This window comes from Amblyomma mixtum, chromosome 6 (assembly GCF_055824585.1).
Source record: "Amblyomma mixtum isolate Tamu chromosome 6, ASM5582458v1, whole genome shotgun sequence".
Lineage (NCBI taxonomy): Eukaryota > Metazoa > Arthropoda > Arachnida > Ixodida > Ixodidae > Amblyomma > Amblyomma mixtum.
The window spans coordinates 53,780,664-53,797,558 of NC_143017.1; the positions used below are offsets into that span (position 1 = coordinate 53,780,664).

Sequence of the window (16,895 nt, forward strand, 5' to 3'; positions counted from 1 at the left end):
TGGTGAGATGTTGAAAGGCAGTACTGGGTGTCGACCAAAGAGCAGATTGAAGGGACAGTGTCCACTGGTGTCATGCTATGGGACGTGCCAGGTAGTCGCCATCTCACATGGGCAGAAAAGGGCACATAGGAATGTAAACGGCAGCTTCAGGAGGGAAGCGGGAAAATTTCACTGAGAGTAGGTGAGTTGAGCTGGTGAGATGTTCAGAGCAGAGGGAAGGTCCAAGCGAAGAAGGCCAGTAGAGCAGCCAGTAAGGGCAGAGTGGGCTCTTCAGAAGCAAGACTGCCATTGCCGGTGCGCGCTGTGGACGAGGCAGCTGGTGTCACTACTTTCTTGAAGCGGTGACGAACCGAGGAACTGAGAATGAATAGTTGGGCACTGGTGTCAAAAAGAGCACAAACATCCTTAAAGGGACACTGAGGAGAAATTGAAGTTGGCTTGTATCGACAGAATACCCGCTCCTGATTACAAAAACGCCACTCATACTGACAACAACGCTCTTGTAACGTAGAAAAGAGCAAGAACCAAAATACAGGTATCGCCGCCACAGGCCAAACTCGCAAGTACAAGCGTGATGACGTCATAGGACAAAACAGTGTTGCTAGAACCAATGGTTCTAGCAACACTAGGACACGAGAATATACGAATCACTGAGGCACAGCCAATGCATGCGAAAGTCTCCTTAACGTCGCCAGATGGCGCCACGTACCCAGCAGCTATGCGCGCGCCTGCAGCATCAGACCAATCAGCGCCTGCTCACCGGCAGTAGGCGGGCTCCTGGTATTCCGCTAACGGCAACAAGGTACACGGTATGCTAAAGGTGTCTATCTGCGAGAACTTCGTTGACGATTTCGAGAACGGGATCCATCGTAATGCTGGCAAAACACCAGTGCAAACGTAAACGAAGCGACGGTAGCAACGGCTGCAATAGCCAATAGATGCCTTCAACGTGCGGCCGGCGGTAGCTTTCTTTCGGCTGCTGCTAGGCCGCACTGCTGGCCGCCAGAAATCACGGAGTCTGCGTTACGTCATGTGCACGTCATGTTTCACGTCACTTATTCCTGTGTCGTCATAAGAGAATCCCAAGTTTGAATCAGAGCGGCGGGAAAAACTTTTTCAACTTCAAATCCAAATTTCTTAGAAATAAATGCATCTTTCGCTGCCGGCCAAGTGGCAATAAAGCCATGAAATGCCGAACTATCGGATTTTGCTTTAAAAAAGATAATAATAGAGCTCTCCTCACTGTCCCTTTCAGGACATGTGCAGTTGGTCCCGACTGTGGAGTGAACTGTGAGCCATGAAAAAAGCCCTAGTGGCTTTTGGCGCCTGGAACATTTTGTTCAATGCTACGGCTTAATTTGTGCCCACGTTTTGTCTTCCTGGTGGATGCTGTTACTGGACGCCCAGGTGGAACACGTCTTGCCTCTTGGTAAGCCAGGGCGGCGTCTTGCCAGGCTGGTTGGTTGCACTTTGATTACTCTTCCACGCCTCCTATCTACTGCTGAAGAGACCTTCAGCTTCAGCAGTAGAGCATGGGCAGCACTGCTTGTGTTCACGTGTTTGAGCTGGGCTGTGACTGCATCCAGCAGCGCAGCATACACATCACTGTCCTCGGCCAGTTTGTGTACACGTCGCAGCTCCTTTTCTAGTGCACAGTACTTGGCCTCCATGTCCTGCAATTGATATTTAATGAAAATAATTATGATATGGTAAGAATACCTCTGCATGTACGCTGATTCAGTGAATCGTGCATAACATTTTGATATGCTGTGTACATAGTTCTGTACAAAACAGAAAGCTGATGGGTACAGTTTTTGTGCCGTGCACCATATTATGCAAATTACACTTAATCTCACAAGATGTTTGCAGCACTGTGAAAAGCAGCAATACCCTGACCCTTTCAGGACCACACGTGCCTATTATTGTGGCCTGGGCCAAAATTCCGCAAGTGCGCTTTCCCACATAACTATGTTGCCCCAGACAATATGGCCAACTTCACTATAAAGGAACTATGTGGGCTGCAGGACAGGCGCTAAAGGTCTGGATAGAATGTAAGAAACGTATTTTGGAAGAATCAAACAAGAAACCAGTCTTTCTTGCTTTGTTTCAGCTGGAAACGCATGGTCAGCCATCTTGTTTGGGACAACATTGTTATGCGGAAAAGCGCACTTGCGGAATTTTGATTATCCCCTATTGCCTATTATAGTGTGCATGATCCTGATTGGTCCAGGGCACCACTGCCTTTCACAGTGATGCAAACATTTAGTGAGACAAAGTATAGGAATGACCAGAATGTTCTTTCTTTTATTGGTCGCATGTTTTCTTTTTTTCTCACTTTGGGCATCATCATTTTTAGCACCACTGTTTCTCTTATCATTCCTCTTGGAAAGATCAGGCTGGACAGGCATTTCGCCTAGGTTGTAGTGCCACTTTTCACAGAATTTTGGTAAGAGTTGCATTTTAGACCATGGGGAAACACATAAAGCACAAAAAATCCTTCAGATCTTCCTGGTAAAGAAGCGCACATATTCTTGTGTGGGTACACCCTCTATAACAATGACAGATAAGAAATCGAATTTTGGATAATTTATGTGTTTATTTCTCATCCTGACTTTGACACATTCATGGCTGTGCTAGTGACTGGCACCCTTCTAGTTGTTAGTCCAACCATTGTGCTACCCTCAGTTTAGTGCACTATTTTTTAACGTGATTGTTTTAAAAGCCCTGTTCTGCAGAAAAACCTACCAATGCCAGCCTTAAGAGCGAAAAATCAGAAGCATAACTCTCCTACAAGTGGTAGTTAGGTGACATGGTCATGCACTGATCGATTTCTGGGCTGCATGAAGTCACAACCAGGGTGTCGAACCGGCATTTTTTCGGGTTCGGTTCGGGTTCGGGTTCACGCCTTTCGGTTTCAGTTCCGGATTCGGCTCCAAAGGGCCATTCCGTTCCGGTTCGAACCGGTTCGGACTGTCCCGAACCGGTTCAAGCGCGTTCAAACGGGTTCAGGACAAAAAAAAATTAGAACGCAGATGAGTTTCAGTCAACCCTGCTATGCGTTTTCATTTTTCTGGCACATCGGTATACAAAATAAAAAATGCAAAGATTTGTTTACGAGAACATAAAACTGTGCTAGTTGGTAAGAGTTCATGCTTAAGCAGCGCAGTAAACAGGACAAAAGGAAGACTGGAGACGACACAGACGCTGACTAACAACTGGTTATTACACTCTCGGAAAAGTGTATGAAGGCGCAGTACATAGTGAACAATCCAGAAAACAGAAGAACAAAGATTAAAACTAAAAAACCATACTGCGCATGCACATCATAGTCGAGTCATGACATCTTTTTCAACGAAATACGAAGACTATATTCCATAGTAGACAGCACTCAGCTATCTCCTGGACCTCACACAGTTGCCAGGAAAGCCTGACTCCTTCTCTACCAAATTGATGGACGCTGAAGCAGCACGCCCATCTGCTTCCTTCCTGATCATAAAGGCCTCCACCATCTCCCTACAAATTCGATTGGGTGAATAAACCGGAGACTTGTCTTTCTAAGTGGGGAAGCAATGAGCATTTGTTCGAACATCACAGATGGGTGAAAAAAAGTAGCGGTGTCGTACAACTTGGCTTCCCCCGAGTGCAACGATTGCTTCCCCCAGTAGATAAGACAAGTGTCGTGTTTAATAACCCTGTTTGCATATGTAGGGAGTTGGTCGAGGCCTATGTGATCAGGAAGGAAGCAGATGAGTTTGTTGCTTCACCATCTATCAATTTGGCAGATAAGGAGTAAGGCTTTCCTGGCAACTGTGTGAGGTCCAGGAGATAGGGGAGTGCAGTCTACTATGGAAGGTAGTCTTCGAATTTCGTTGAAAAAGACGTCATGACTCGACTGTGATGTGCATGCGCAGCATGGTTTTTAAATTTTAACCTTTGTTCTTCTGTTTTTGGGGTTGTTCCCTGAGTCCAGCGCCTTTACTTTTCCTAGAATAAAATAACCAGCTGTTAATCAGCGCTCCTGTCATCTCCCGTCTTCCTTTTGTCGTGTTTACTGCGGGACTTAAGTATGAAAAAATTGTTTACTGCGAGATGTTCTCACTTTACCCATTTTACTTATTGTCCGCAGCAAAGACGAATTTGCGGCAAAAGCCGCAAAATGAAATGAACTGGAAATTAATGAAAATCGCCTATGTGTACGCTGTAATCCACCTTATGAGGTGTAAGGCGAAAAGCCGGTGGATTTTGCATCTACAAGACCCTCCTGCTTGAGCAGTTCGGGAGACGCCGTCGCGTGATTAATAGGCCTCCCTTGAAGCGGGAGTCAGTTGGGACTTTCTCGTAGACAGTGTACTTACGGGGCCCCAAGATTGCCGCCGCACGCGCCCTCTACGTTCCCGCGCACCGCTGAGAAACTAAACTGCCATGTATCGGTACCTAAATACAGACGGACACCTTTCTGTAGCCTCAAAACCGACTTGCCAGCCCCCCCTCCTTTACTAAATGGTAAGAAAATGTGCGAGAATCCCTCTACCGCCCATCTGCCGCCCAACGAGAGCCTCGTGGGAGCACAGGCTCTCCCTAACATCCAGAACTTACCAAACATATTTTATTTAAATCACCTATTCGACATCGCCTTTGAGACTCACGTTATATATCCCGAACCCCTATAGCTCAGTATCTTCAAAAACACAGCTAATCGCGGCTTCTCACTATAGTACAATAAGAAATTACGATATTGACTTATTATGATGACGTCAACCTCCTCTCTTCTGATAAAAATAGTATAAAAAACACACGCTTGGATGGGTTGAGAACGCTTCGTTTTTGCACGGACAAAAATTGTCAACGCCCCCGACGCGGTGGCTCAGTGGTTACGGCGCTCGGCTATACTGACCCGAAAGACGTGGGTTCGATCCCGGCCGCGGCAAACGAATTTCGATGAAGGCAAAATTCTAGAGGCTTGTGTACTGTGCGATGTCAGTGCTCGTTAAAGGACCCCACGTGGTCGAAAATTCCGCAGCCCTTCACTACGGCGTCTCTCATAGCCTGAGTCGCTTTGGGACGTTGAAATCCAATAAACCAAAACAAACAAACCAAATTGGCAAGTGCGACTTTTCCTGGGGCGCTATTAAAAGGAACCTTTAAGACAACAAAATTTTTTGCGCCATTGATAGAGTGATAAGGAGTGGTTAATCTGGCGTGCAGCATTTGTCCACCAACTTGTTTCAGGCATTTATTTTCACAATTACAAACGGCCCCTTTCTGGCATCTATGCTTAGTAGGCGACTAGTGCTCGCCTGTCTTTTCTGGACATGCTCGCGAGAAAACCTGCGTCGATGGCCTACAAGGGCAATCATTGCCTACGCGTTCGCCGGCTCGGCAAGGCATCCTGAATGGAAGAAGCGCGGTGCGCGTGAGACGGGGGCATCGTCGAAAGCGAAGCTACTGACCATTGTCGCGGATCAACTAACAGCAGCGATTTGATAATTTTGAAATCCATGCCGGTCACGTGGTATGCTAGCCTGCCCAGTCATCTCCATCTTTTGCGCCGCTACCATGTGCAGGCATTGTCATACAGCGGACAGTGCAGCGGATGCATTCTGTGCCATAAGCGCTGCGCTACTTCGTCGCTGCATCAGCCCAGTAACGACAGAAGAAGCTCGAAACACACGTCACCAGATGCGTGCATATTTTTGGCAACGCTTCGTTGATCCATAGCCGACCAGATATTTCCTCGGATAACTACGTTCCTGCGGACCACAAAATCGCAGAAGCGCCTGCTCTGACGGAGACGTTGAACACCAAGTGCGAGCTCTCCCTACTGCCAGGAATCATTTATGTGGCCGACCTGCCACCAGTTGCTATGCACACTTCATCCATGATTAGTTATACCCCGTCCCTAAATTTGATAGTTAGCAGCAAGGTCTCGACGAGGATTAAATGGCCCCCCTAGATAGCCTGGAAAGAGCAGCGACAGACTCTGCTTTGCACAAGTAGGCACGCATAACGCAGTTTTATAATCAACGCCACTTTTAGCGGCCTTAGTATTTTTGGCTGTTGTACGAAGAATCCACTCGCTACGAACATCAGATATAACGAACGGAAGCCGCGTGACCGTCAGGTTCGTTATAAGTGGGCTCGACTGTAATTTCAATCGGCCACAAAAACCTTTTCCACGCTTCAGACATGGACCCTGCATGTTAGGACGAACCTTCGCGCCAAAGGGACGTTTGTGCCGTGGTCAGTGCATTTCTACCTGTGCGAGCAACGAGAGACAATTTGAGAAATAAAATGATATTTTTGTCGCAATGCTGTGTTGTTTTGGAACATACTTAAGCAGTCTCTTAAAAAAACCCATTGACATCATACATTTCTTTAAAACATTTATATCTGTGATGAAAAACTCCGGAACACCATGCGAACTCTTCGTGTTGATAGGACTGCTTAGCGTGTGGAAAACACGCATGATGGATGAACACGCAGAACCACCGCGTTCGACGAGGTTCCTGTTCAGACAACAGTGCACTTTAGCGCAGGAGGAATACGCTGCGCAAGTTCGACCTCCTGACTGGTTCCCCTTTCATGGCGTGTGCACCGTCTGGAATTTTCGTGTGCGGGCGGAGAAAGGGAGTTATGGTGGCATGAAGCCTTATGCCGAGATCGCTGAATTCGACGCGGTCAAGTAAGGCATGAGGAGGGTCAGAGAGGTTCCAAATATTCCATGCAACAACCATAAAAAGAAGCCTCTAAGATAGCCGAAAGAGACAAGGACACAGAAAGACAGACAACACAACGCCGTAAAAACGTAGCGCAAAGAGACAAGGACACAGGAAGACAGACAACACACGGCGCTATGTGTTGTCTGTCTTTCTGTGTCCTTGTCTCTTTGCGCTACGTCTTTACCTTTCAAATATGAACCAACAAGGCCAAGCATATATACCCTTCTGAAGATAGCCGAGTAGCCTAAAGCATCTGTAAAGAGAGTTTTCTGTTGCGCCGCCATTAGCACGAATCGCACTCGGAGTCAGAGAATAGAGTATGAGTACTCTTATAGTTGTTCTTTTTACTGCGTTAATAGTATAGCTTGCTTTCCCAAAAATAACCGCACTATGTGTGTGTGTGTGTGGGGGGGGGGGGGGGGGTGCGTGCGTGCAGCCTCCATCCTTGATGCACACTCCGGTGGGCGCACATCCGGGCATTCACTGGTAAAAATGTACCTTAAAAAATTTTCACCCATCTCCCCACCCCCCATCACCCACCTGTACCCGATATAGCCGAGGCAGATTGTTGTGAAGGCTCAAAGTATTGAGTCGCCCAAGCGTTGTACACGAAAAAAACGCCAAGAATCATGTCAGACACTAAGAAACGGAAGTATGACAGCGAGAAGTAGATATCAGTCGCCACACAGAGAATTCGAGGTCGAGCACGGCGATAACAGCGGATGGAGCCGCGCGCTGGCGACTGGCAGCAATTCTTTCTCAGAAGCAGAACGATTTCAGCGAATGGGCGTAATGAAATCACTTCATCGCTGTTACATTCAATCGCAGTAGCATCTTTCTGGGCGTAATCACTATCGCATACCAGTGAGCGCATATATTTCCGCATTGCCCTTTTGATTATCCGGTATTTAATTTTTTTCTTATTAGATCATCTCCACCATTGCCAAGAACCCGCCTTTCGTTGCTTATTTCTGTCGCGTGCAAACAAGAATGTTCTAAAAAAAAAAGAAGCTGCACCAATTTATACATCCTTCTTTTGGTAATACTAGTGTAATATCGCGGGTTTAAGGTGGCGAGCAGACATATAGGCTATAGGATAGACGGTGTAGTGTAGGGCTCCAGATTAACGGAGTTCAGCTGAGGATTTGCGGCATGTGACAGAGCACACTGGTTTTTATATTTTTGGAATCAGCAGCAGAGCTCCACAGCCATTGAGCTATTTTTTCTTTGTTGCTCTACACCGTGAGGGGTTTTATTTAGAACCTGTTGTCTGAGACAATGAGCACCTACAAAAGTAAATGTTGCACTAAATCTATGCGCTAGATCATCTCATTTTGTCAGGAAACAAGAAGTATGCCGAAATGCAAAAAAAGTGGGGCTGAACCGGGTGCCGAACCGGTTCGGAGCGGTTCCTTTGAATCATTCCGGTTCGGGTTCAGTTTCAAGATGGCGAAAAAATTATGGGTTCGGTTCGGTTCCGGTTCCGGGCGAAAATTCGGTTCCGGTTCGACACCCTGGTCACAACACAGCATGGCAGAAGCTGCCAACTAGGACTTGTCATTCAAGACTGGGAGGTGAGATAGATGGCAATTGAGAGCTCCAGGACCCCTCGGCGAAGAGTAAGGCACGCTACTCCTAGGCCACATAGGCACATCTATGTGGCTTGGTCAAAGCAGTGGTTTACACGTATCTATGCGGGTAGTTTTTACATAATTTGGTAACTTATGACTGTATGCTAATGAATATGTGCGAGATATCAGACGCATATGTGAAGGGATTACTAATTAAACAACCTGCAAGAGAAGCCACAGAGAGGAGCTGTTAGCGCTACGCTATTGCATCATAGCCTTAAAGGCAGAGCTTAAGGGCCCCCCCGCTCTGTTTATTTATTTAAATATATGTAAATAAGATAGTTCATCTCGATAAAAATGCCCATTATGTAGGGGTGTGCGAATATTCGAAACTTTCGAATATAATTCGAATATTATATTTTCAGTATTAGTATTCGATTCGAAATCCAAGTATTCGTGTTCTTTCGAATATTCGACACGACGCGAATATTCGTTTCTAGCCGAATATTGTATTGCGAGCACCGGTGTTCATTTCGGTCCGCAAGTCCTATCGACAAAGACATAACAACATGGCGGCGCCCAGAGCAATGCGTAACGTTGGGCCATGCAGTAGCTGACTGCGCTGGTGAGCTTCTTTGTGGCTATACCTGCGAAGCTGGTATAGTCAGAGCTGTGCACGAAATACCTCGAAATACGTGCCAGTTCAGTGCCAATCGAGACGGCATTTTCTGTGGCTGGAGAAGAAGGGAACTACTTCTGCCTGACGATGTGTAGCAGCTGGTTAACATTCACGACAACCTTTTATGTTCATCCCAGCAAAGTGCTTTCGGGCTTATGACAAGCTAGCCTTAATCAATGCTGTGTACTAGCCCTCTTCTCTGATATTTCCACTCTTCTAAAAATAATGTTTGAGACTTTGATACTTCTTGTGCAGCCACACACACCTTTTGTGCTCATTTCATCACTGATAGTTGAAATGTGATGTTCTTGGGTGCTCAAATAAATGTTTTGTAGTGGTTAAATGCGTTTGTCCTTGATTATTCGATATTCGGAACCAAGTATTCGTATTCGATTCGTATTCGAAAAATTTGATATTCGCACACCCCTACCATTATGTAATGTACGCAGATGACACTAGTTTATTCTTTTAAAATAACAACTGTGAGGATTTAACTAATCAAGCTAATGACGCATTGTACAAACCAAATTCATGGACTCAAAGCAATAGTTTAAAACTTGGCCTTAATAAAACCAAAGCTGTCCTATTTCACTCCTGTCACAGGTATACTGAGCTACTAAAGCAACGTGATACATGAGACGAAGTAGAAGAAATGGGACGACACACAGCCCTCCTGTGGGCATACAAAACGGTTATGCTATGTCCTTTGTTCTGAGTGGTGGAGACAGGCATGTTTCTACAGGCTTTGCCTTCCTGTGCACTGCAGCCTTGCAAGAAATGAGCAACACCAATTCCGGCTTAATCTACTATATAATCTACAGTATATAATAGAACCTGTTCACATCCCCTTTTTTTTTCTTTTAGAATATTCGTAGCAGCCAGGAAATGAACTCAGGGCCATATCATTCTCACGGTGATGACATTCTGATGGTCATAAAGCTAAAAATATTGATATGCTGCTACAATTGCTCATTACAGTAGTTGAGAGTACTTCTGAAGGAACCAGCGCACAAAACACAACGGACAAGAAAAAGGCGGAACACGACGGACAGGAGCGCTGAACTTACAACTTTATTTCGGAAGTACAGATGCAACGTATATATATATAGCCATGTCAGGGGGGCGTGCCACACAAGGAAAGAAAGAACAAGTGGAATCTACAAGGTCATGAAGAGACAAGCGACACAAGCAAACCAAAGATCTTAACTAATATAACAAGTGAAGGTGAGAAGTTTGCTCGTGTCGCTTGTCTCTTCATGACCTTGTAGATTCCACTTGTTCTTTCTTTCCTTGTGTGGCACGCCCCCCTGACATGGCTATATATATATATATATACGTTGCATCTGTACTTCCGAAATAAAGTTGTAAGTTCAGCGCTCCTGTCCGTCGTGTTCCGCCTTTTTCTTGTCCGTTGTGTTTTGTGCGCTGGTTCCTTCAGAAGTATGTATTACCAACTAGCCCAACAACAAGTGTTGCTCAAAGTAGTTGAGAGGATTAACTTCTCATTCTGCTCTGGAAGTGGCCCTGGTGAAGATTTCGGCAGCTGGCACACATCTTCCATTGCCACATCGCTGCATGCGGACGTGGAAGCTTCTGGAGTCGCATCCACACAGCCTGCTGACATCATCGGAAGGAAAAACTCTAGCTGCGGGCAGCGGTCTCCCAACGCCAAGTGTCCAAGCTGTCGGCGATCTTCAGTGGTCAGCTCTGGGCTGTTTGGGAAAAAGCCACCCAAGGCTTTCTGCACAGCAGCCTGGTGCTTGCAAAAAGCACCTTGGCTGCCTATCCAACAGCTGCAGGTGCCAATGTCGGCGTCCACTTCGTAGGAGCCTGTGCCAGAAGAACAAGGCACACTATACAAAGTGCCATCTAGCTGGACTGGGCAAAATCATTGGGCAGCTTCTGCAGCAGGTGCTGGAATGCAACACAGTGAGGGGCATCTCGATTGTGAGCAAGCCTTAGCAGCCGTGCCTCCAAGTAGCTCTCCCATGTTGTGATGGTGAAGTCGACTAGGGCTACTGCATTGTATGCCTTTGTGCGGCAGAGAACAACATCTTTCAGAATGCGGATGGACGCCTCGGAATAGTTGTTCGTATTGTGCCCCCTAGTCATTGTGCCTGCACGGTGAAGGAGCACCCATTCTTGCTCACTGTTAAGAAAGGTATTCACCCTATTCACAAAAGCTTCATGCTTCAAACAGCGGAGTTCTTCCTTGGCTTTCTGGAGCTGCTCTGCTGTTTTCGCATACAGAATCTGAAACCGGAACACAAAAAGTATATCAATCAATCAATCAGTCAATCACCTTTATTTCCTTTGAGAAGCAGGAGCACGGGACTAAAAGCTCGGAGAGCTTGACGAGGTCCCGACCGCTTACTAGTTAGCAAACAGCAAGATGACGGCCAGTCATACATCAAAGTTCCAAAATAGACTAGTATCAAAGAGTATGCAACAATACACACTGAAAGTGGCAAATGCAAAATAAACACAAACAAAAGTACCGGTGCAAATAATTAACAGTACAAAGAGAAGCTGTTGCAAACAAAATGGAATTCTTATTTTAGTCCTGCAAAAAAACAAGTTGGCAAAAGCGTTTGACGATATCGTTTGGTTATAGGTAGGATCAAACTCCACTTGGTTTAGTAAATTTATGATGAACTCACTTGCGAATAAAAGGTATTTACCCCAAACATGGCTAGACTGATCAGGCAAGCAATTTCCTGTCATATGAACACACTTAATGCTTAAATATTCATAAAAGGTTTCTGAGGGCTACATCAATTTAAACTGGTTTGGTTTATGGGGTTTAACGTCCCAAAGCGACTAAGGCTATGAGAGACGCCGTAGTGGAGGGCTCCGGAAATTTCGACCACCTGGGGTTCTTTAACGTGCACTGACATCGCACAGTACACGGGCCTCTAGAATTTCTCCTCCAAAGAAATTCTAGCCGCCGCGGCCGGGATCGAACCCGCGTCTTTCGGGACAGCAGCCGAGCACCGTAACCGCTGAGCCACCGCGGCGGCTCAATTTAAACTGTGAAGAAAAAATTTTCTTAAAAATCTGATTGATGGCACCACATGTAACAAACTGCACAAATTTGTGTGGGCAAGAAAAAAGGAAAATAATAGTGCCCAGTCTGCACCGCCTAAGCCACAATGGGCTTTGTGACAAACTGTAGTCGGACACAGCTCAAGAACACAGTGGCAAACACCCCTCAAAGGAAGTCCTTAATGGCAATGACCGCTTATTGTTACGTCACAGTTAATCCCATTTGATGGGCCCATCTGCCATTCACCCGTGATTTCAAGCTACGTAAGCACCCGCATTCTATGCCATTCGGCAGAGGGCCTCCTTTGAAGGGCATTTTTCGTTGCATTCTTGAGCTGTACCCAACTACAGTCAAGCCCACTTATAGCAATATTCAAGTGCCATGGAAATACCATTGTTATAACCAATAATTGTTATAACAGGGTTGTGCCGAAAAAAAGAAAAGACTACAAACTTCAGAGCATTTATTGACAGTAAATACCCGGAGGGGTTTGATTGTTCTAATGCCTGTAAAAGCTCATTAATTCAAACTTCAGGGAACCGGAACAATGTTCACTAATGACCAAAGCACCGCCATCACTGCGCCACCGGGAGCTTCGCGCGCCTCCACGTCACAGGAATCAAGCCGGCTTTCCGGAAGTGATTCTTACGGGAAATTCAAGAAGCATGCAGAACTAAGGGTGCAGTGACAGCTGACAAGAGAAAGACCGCGCTGGCTGCATGCACACACACTGCACTGACTGATTGGGCATACGCATGGCGTGCGTAGCCAATGCAGCAGCTCTCCTGACGCAATGACACCTGCCTCTTTTGCTTTCGTGGCGTTGCTGGGCCAGCTTAGTCCATTGGTCGGCCCCACACATGCGCGCTTTTGTGTTGTAAGTATGGTTTTGCTGGTGTGGTTGTAGCATTTCCTCCTTTCTTTTTCTATAGTAGTTGACACTCAATTGCCAGATTTAATTGTTATAACCAATAATGTGCCTTGACAGCATTGCTATAAGCAGTTTATTTTACCATAGAACACATGGCAAAGCTGATGGTGCCATGACCCACCATTTTTATATCCGATATATTGTTATAACCAGTATTGTTATAAGTGGGCTTGACTGTATAGGTAACTTGCATTCGTGAAGAATAGTTGGTCTGAAACTGTAAATAAATCAAACATTTTGAAAATGAAGCAATTCACGCTTTGCAAGTCAATGCGATCCACAGAGAGGCGGTGAGAGGCAACACTGTGCATTATTTTACAGGAGCATTTTCTTTCCCTACAGGTGCTTCCACACATAATTCCTATCTGTTCTCTTTGGTTTGCTGCAATACTAGCTGGGCCTTTTCAGTTCATCATTATGAAGCATGCCACAATGTTTAAATGGGCGGAATGCAAGGAGATAGCACGCAACAGAAATGGCGTTGCTTTGAATACTACTGGGAACCTGAAGAGTTGTTATTTTCGTGACTGAATGAAAAATAATTTCTTAAAGTGTTATTGAGGTCTAGATTTTATCAAATAATGAAAGGAAGATATTTATTTATTGTTTTAGTCATCTGTCTTTCTTCCATTGTATGGGACCCATAAGTCTGTTTTGAGGGCCTCTGCATATATTTAAGTTTGATGGCGAGTAAAAAAAAAACCTGGACAGAGCTTTGAACAATGTTTTCGAATGATGCGACCGATGGGGCATGATTCTGAATGCTGATAAATGTGTTTATATGCCAATAACCCGAAAAACCGTACGTCATAGCCACACATATAAATTAGGCTCTCTCCCTCTTAAACAAGTATCCAACTACAAATACCTAGGAGTAACCATAAGTAGCAACCTATCGTGGAACTTGCACATAAACAATATCTGCTCAGCTGCATTTCGAAAACTGTGTTGCTTAAGGCATAAACTAAAAAATGCTCCTTCTAACATTAAGCTACTTTGTTATTCTTCAATAATTAGACCTAAACTGGAATATGCATGCATAGTGTGGGACCCGTATACTAAATTTAACGTAAAAAATCTGGAAAGAATACAGAGAAGAGCCGTCAGGTTTTTTTTAATAAATATGCAAGGACTGACTCCCCAACCACTTTAATGGAGATTAATAAAATTGAACTACTTGAACATCGGAGAAGAAAGCTTAGGTTAGAATTTATTTCTCTCTTATTACATAACAAACTTGGTTTGGATCCCTCATCATACTTAACGCCGGCACCAACCAGACAAACTCGTCAACACCATCCCACTTCTCTAACCCCTATATTTGCTAGAACAGACACTTACAAGTTTTCATTCTTTCCACGCACAATAACAGATTGGAATCAGATAGTTAAATCATTGTCTCATGAGTTTTAACCAATTATTGCTGTATTGTGTTGTTCTTTTTTTTTTTGAACTGTTGCGTTTGTTGCCGTTTGATTGCCTTGTTCGCCCACCCTGCTTGGACTCAGTGTCCGCAGTATTTTGTAAATAAAATAAATAAATAAAAACTACTGTTTGGCGCTGCCTGATCTCCATCCAGTTCAGTGGCCATTGAATCAAGTGGCAATTACACTGCCTACAGGAAGTGGCATAGCTTTGCTTTATTAGTCCAAAAGCATTAATTGCGTAGCAAAATTGTCTAATGCTTATATATCCACCTGCTGTGTTTCCACACAAAAAAATAAACAAATGGCGAAACATTACAGCGGAGCAGATTCAAACCCGGGAATTTCTCTTGAGAAGTGATTATGAAACGCCATGGGTCATGGAACGCCGATGGCCCCTCATGCACACCACAACACACTCTCTCACCATGCACTGCACATCGTCATCTCCATCAATCTGTGCACAAAAGCTTTTTACGTCCTACTCATTCTTGTTCTGTCCATGCGCTATTTTTGTTGACATGTATTACTAACAAGCCCGAACTACCACCATAATAGCTCAGTTTAAGTATGTTAAAACCATATCACTTTTTTTTTACCACTGGTAAGCTACACATAATTCTTTTCATGCCATTGTATGTTTATGTCAAGATGTGTACTATAGATGTCAGGCTTTGAAATGTAACTTACTTTGTTGATAAAACAAACAAATGGCTAGTGCTGTGCACTAATTTGGATGCAACCCACTGCTGAAAAATAACTGAAACTAACTTCAGACTCATGACGTAGCACTACCTGTTTACGAGCGAATGTCAATGTTTCCTAGCCTTAGAGATCTACTATAAAAGAATAGGTCTTTACGTCTCTCAGTATCCTTGTGAAAATGGCCATGACAGCGATCTGTTTAATTTTTATTTGTCTATCCTCGCTTTTAAAAGCTATGACATTGATGAGGGCAGTCACTTTGTCATTGATATGCAGTGATATAATTATTAATGCAACCAAATTTTGTTTTCTCCTCAGCCTCCCTTTTGTAGCATTTTCTTGGTTTGAAGGTCATGCAATGATCCAGCCAAAGAAAGCTTGTTTTGTGTATAGAGTGTGTGTCTTTTTTGTTTGTAGAATGTGTTTTAAGGAGTCGGTCAAATGAAAGCTTTTGCATTACCTGCTGGAAAGCCCTCATGAAGTGACGCCACTCATATGACCTTGGCTGACCTCTGCAGAGGTCAGCCAACGCCACTCGGCCTGCAAAACGTGGAAATGGCAGAGTAGCTGCCTTGCGCTGGGCCATGTTGCGTGCAACGCATCTTTTTCGGGCCTGGAATTGTCCGTCACGAACAAAGCTGGAGCCTGTAAAGAGAACCAAAATCCACCAAAAGCATGAACCAACATGCTGATGCACTCAGATGCAACACTGCATTACAACATCATGTCCATAATGGTTAACTTGCTTCCCTGTTTTTTTTTCATGAAGAATTTGAGGGACAGTCAAGCTCCATGTCTCCATGCAGTGTTAATAGCTCCCGTCTGTGGCTCCCCTTGTGGCTCCTCGTTCATGTACATGCAGTTATTTGCTAATCCTTTAATTCCTGCTTTTGTTATTTTGCACATGCTATGCAGTTGTGAGCTGTCACATTTCATGAAAGACCACGTGATGTGATGCCCTGATTTAACCAAGCCATACGAACCTGCCTGCCTAGAGCAGCTTCTCTGATTTGGGAGCCAAGGCTTCCGGGTTGAATTCCCATTTTACCCTTCCATCTGAGTTTGCAGCTCCTGCCAGTTTTACCATGTTGTGGTCATGTGACATTACACTACCTGCAAACCAATCGTTGGCAGGCCACGTCACCTGCCATCTACCCACCTCCCAGAAGCATGCCCATGATTTTTCGCTCACAACACTGGCCAGATTTTCACAGGATGGGCTGTCAAATAGATATGCTGGCCATACTGTTGCAAGAGAATTGGAAAAAAAAAAATGTATGCCTACTTTTGGCATATACATGTGCCTCTGGATGACAGGTTGGTAAAGAGCACAGGCACCAATAACTCAAGCTTACAACATTGCAGTGTGGCATATAGAAATTTTGTAGACATTAACACCAAAGCTAACCAGCACTTTGATACTTTAGACGTGTATACAAAGGCAGTGAGTACTGTTGCCAATTAACTCAGATTTTGCGGAGGTTGTCAAACATATATCTGGGTAGTCCCCATTCCAAACATTGTAGAGTGGGCTCAGGCCAGGAAGCCGCGGGCTGGAGTGCGAGACGTTACTGCGGTTACTGCGCTCTCTCTTTCTTCATAAACAGCTTGAATGTGGCGATGCACATCGGGAAAAAAAACTCCACAACAAATTTGAATAACACCAGTAGCACTTAGCAGCATGGAGCTCTTAGCAGTTTGCCTTACGAGCACAAAACGCAAAAAAAAAAAAAAAAGAGCAAGTGTTGTTACCGGTAATATTTGAAACACCACAAGGACGGGACTCGTGGACTCGTGGTGTCCCATGGAGGAAAGAAGTG

The 16,895-nt window shown here is 44.9% G+C and overlaps 1 pseudogene across 1 annotated transcript; it reads right to left on the reverse strand.

Annotated features, from left to right (window-relative positions):
- Positions 1-417: 417 nt before the first annotated feature.
- Positions 418-15,568, reverse strand: LOC149339151 (uncharacterized; annotated as a pseudogene). The gene is made up of 4 exons (XR_016283486.1): positions 15,536-15,568; positions 10,469-11,222; positions 4,760-4,766; positions 418-1,673 (listed from the first exon to the last, which is right to left on the reverse strand). The product of XR_016283486.1 is annotated as an uncharacterized LOC149339151 (transcript).
- Between the last annotated feature and the right edge of the window lie 1,327 nt (positions 15,569-16,895).